General features: G+C 22.3%; 1 long non-coding RNA gene across 1 annotated transcript; it reads left to right on the top strand.

Annotated features, from left to right (window-relative positions):
• The first annotated feature begins 1,206 nt into the window (after nucleotides 1-1,206).
• Nucleotides 1,207-2,702, top strand: LOC116186542. The gene is made up of 4 exons (XR_004151550.1): nucleotides 1,207-1,444; nucleotides 1,751-1,873; nucleotides 2,152-2,426; nucleotides 2,607-2,702. It is a non-coding gene; the product is annotated as an uncharacterized LOC116186542 (long non-coding RNA).
• Nucleotides 2,703-4,390: the final 1,688 nt, after the last annotated feature.

Below are 4,390 nucleotides of genomic sequence, written 5' to 3'. Positions count from 1 at the left end.
TATTGTTAATATATAATTTATTATTATAATATATTATTTATATATATATATATTATTTTATGTCAAAAGAAATTTTTAATTATTTTTTTTAGTTAGTAATTAAATTCATTTTTAAATAAATTTAGTTTAAATTAATTAATAAAAATAAATTCTAAAATCAAATTATATATTTGTATTTAAAATTTATTATATACAATGTTTATTGCAAAAATATTTTTTAGATTAAATATTTGATTATTTAAAATAGAAATATTTGATTTTTTTTATAAAATTATTTAGTTATATACATTAAAGAAAAATCCAAAATATTTTTTAAATGTTTAATTGAAATATTCTTGTAATTAATTTATCAGATAAAAAAACGTATAATATACGTATAATATACTATTTTAAATCTTCGCGCGCTATTAAATGACAAGAGAATTGTGCTACAACAGCCAATTAGAAAGCTGTTATAGGCGATCCACATGGAATAGTAATCTGCTACCAAAAATCGCAGTAACATACAATTCGATATAAGATGTGTGACTTCAATTGTGAATCTATTGCTATTCCGTTATTATTTTTAAACATTATTATTAATTTTATTTAATTAATAATTATTTATTTAATTATTTATTAAGCATTAAAATAAATATGACATTAAAATTATGACATTAAAATATGACATTATTACATTAAAATAAAAATGACATTAAAATTTTTTAATATTTTTTTTTTTTACTTTTATTTATATTATTTATTATATATTTAATTGTTGATAATTATATATAATTTATATTAGAAGTTTTTGAAGAATTCGATGTCGGTTAATATTTCATTTTAATATATCATAATTGATTTTATTATATATATATTTGTTTTAAATCTTTATATGAATTATTGGTTAATTATCGAAGAAGTAACAATTTACGTAATAAATAATTAATTATACAACAATTAATTATTCAATTCGATGATTTTTATATAAATATTTATTTTATTTTAGCAAGATAAATATATTTAGTATAGATTTTTATTGTCTTTTTATTGATAATAAAGAAATATAAAAATAACAATAATATACATATATATAATGCATAATATTATATACTATAATTATATTATTATATTATTAGTATTTTATTTCGTGTTAAAAGCTATCATCGCATATGTCTTTTATCCATTATAGTCAATTTTATTTTACAATGCATATTTCTAAGTCTGTTTATCTATGTATAAATTCATATATCTTTTGTTTTGTATTTAATGCTCAAGGCTATAAATGTTTCTTATAATGGTCTTTCCAGGAAATTTTAGGCTCGCGTTCGTGCCACGCTCGTGCCATGCTCGACTTACCGAATCCCCCACTCCAATTTGAAATTCGATAGACGAAATCGCGGCGCGGGGTGGTGTCATTCGAGTGTCGAAAGTTGTGGAGATTAGACGTGTCGTCTTTCTCGAGGTATGTGATTTATCTAATACGTAGTACTTTATTTTCATAATTATTCTTTTATTATTCATATATTATTATTTAATTAATATGTTTTTTTATAATAATCTATTAAATATTATCATAATTGATAATTTTTCGGAAAATAATTTATTTTTTTTAACTATATTTTATCTGATCATTAAAATTAACCGGTACTACTATATTATGACTTTCTAAAACAGAATTTAAGCTTTATTTTTATTTTGTTTTAATAAAATCGGTTAATTTCGTACATTATATATATATATATTAAATATTTAATTTTCTTTTGTACAGGTTAGTAGCCAATTGTTGAGATACATGACTTTCAAGGCGGGAAAAGGAATTTTCAATATGGACGCCAAGACAGTTGACTTTTTATGAAGAAATGAAGTTTGAATTTTTGTCTTGAAGACAGACGTATGTAATTACTTCTCTATTTTCTTTTTACTTAATTATTACATAATAAAAATATTATATATGTATTAATATCGAAAAATATTTTATACTTTACAAATGAGTTGATCATTTTGTATTTAATATATATTTTTGTACGTTAAAGAAAGGTAAATAATGATTTTTAAAAAATAGCAGTATTTTTCTAAACAAATGCTCAATAGAAAATAGAAGGGAAATATGAAAACATATTTACTTCTTTTTATCCCCCTGTCCCTCTATTAATACAATTTTATTTTCAGAAAATTATTTTAACCGTGCGCAATGCGGTTGGTAGATTCAGTGTTTGTTTCGTAATAGTATTTTTTATGTTTTTTAGAGCATAATAGCTCTAAATAAATTTAATTATAATAATTATACGCGAAATTAGAATCAGTGCTTGCTCGCCGATTACATAATTTGAACGGACGCGATAGTTTCTTATTTTTATTTTTTTATTTTAAATATTCGTTTTCGGTATAGAATAGAATCAGTGCTTCTCTCAAGAGAATAAGGCGATCATCCATCACGCGAAAAGGTAACTAACTATTAGATTTTCAATCTTTCATATTAGAATTTCAATTCTTAATTATTAAAATTTATTAGAAATTTAATTATTTTTGTTATTAAAGTTGAAAATTGAATACAATTTCATTTTTTATTATTTCAAGATTATAATGAAATTTAAAAAAAAATTATATATAATATTTTGTTATAGGTATTGAAGATTTCTTTATATTTGTGGCTACGCGCAATGTAGTCGGTAGAGTCAGTGTTTAATTCGTAACATAGTATATATAATAATTTACTATTATTATTTTTTATTTAAAATTCCAAGTAAAAGTAATTATACGCGGAATTAGAGTCAGTGTTTGTTCGCCGATTATTTAAATAATCGAACGCGTCCTTTTTTCTTTTTTTTTTTTTTTAATTATTTGTTTTCGGTATAAATTAGAATCAGTGCATCAAGAAAATAACGCGATCATCCATCACACGAAGAGGTAATTATTTTTAGTTTCATTTCTCGTTATTTTAATTTTTTTAAATCAGTACTGTATTTCAAATTATGATATTCCATATTTTGTTACAGCTTTCATGATAATTCATAATGGCTTGCTATGAGCCATAGCAATACAGATTCTTCGCATCGAATGGTGAGTCGCATGCATTTTTATTCCTCCGGTTACTCAATCATGTCGTAGGACGAAAGGTTCGAATCGACACGGGTAACTGGTTGTATACGTAGAATTTTGCACGAGCACAGTGACCTCGGATATTTATTATACTCGTGACATTTCTTCTTTCTGTATTTTATTTATCAGATAAGGATAGAGTTTTCTTGTACATCGCGTTTTTAAAACAAAAATAAACAAAAAATATGTATAAATATGAAATTTTAAAATGTATCTAGTAGTGAAGAAGTTGAATGTCCTTTCCAACTTCGTTATAAAATTCTAATTATTACGCAGTAATAATGATAATATATATTATCATTAATATATTAACAATTTTTAAATAAACAATTTTTAATTTCATCATAATTGAATTCATTTGATTTTTTATTGTAAAGTTAAATATATGATTTGAAAATAAAGATATTAATTTTATTTCCTCCGTAAAAAATATATGAAATTTTATGTGCAAGAAAACATTTCGCGACAGATAGATTTTTAAATCGAAGCAAGAAGTTTTAAACATTTTTTATATATTCGAAAATGTGCTTTGATGAAAAGATCGTCTGAGGATATTTTCATTAATATTCCATTTAAAATAAATTATTTTTTATTATATTAATCATTATAAATAAATTAATTATCGTAAATAAATTTCTTGTTTATATATTTTTCTTTGTTTCATTTAATAAAATTATTATATAAAATTTAATAGTAATAAATAAAATAATATCTCATTAAATTCATAAAGTAAATTTTTTCAAACTTGAAACAGAATAAAGTATTAGATAAAATAAATATTAGCCCGTTAGATAAATAAAATAAATACACTAATATTCTTTTTAGCTCAGGATTTTCAGGTTTAATCCTTTCCATGTTCATTGCCAGGAACTCACTCAAGTGCCCAGGTGCTACTTGGGTGAGAGAGAGGTGATGTGCATGATGATTCTAATTTATAAGTTTATCACAATTTCTTTTAGCGATTGATGATGCGTTAATGTATCGTGCACGACGTATTTTCCACATTGTGTGCTGTGGTTAGGCTGTGGAATTGCGTTGTTTCGGTTATTTACAATTATTCCATTACAATTATTAATTCAATTTCAATTCATAATTTTATATTCGCTGTTAAATAATACGAATTTTAAATAATAGTTTTACGAATATATATACATGCATATATTATAATAATAATGTTATCAAAATTCGTATTATTAATAACTTTATTTAACAAAATAGATATGGATTCTTTTAATTTTCGATATTCATAATTTAAATTAAAATAAATATAAGTTTTTATCGCATTTTACGCAATGGTCGTTAACCATCA

Source organism: Apis dorsata, unplaced genomic scaffold (assembly GCF_000469605.1).
Source record: "Apis dorsata unplaced genomic scaffold, Apis dorsata 1.3 scaffold_886, whole genome shotgun sequence".
Lineage (NCBI taxonomy): Eukaryota > Metazoa > Arthropoda > Insecta > Hymenoptera > Apidae > Apis > Apis dorsata.
Note: the sequence above shows the minus strand (reverse complement) of the source record. Positions and strands in the feature narration are given on the sequence as shown.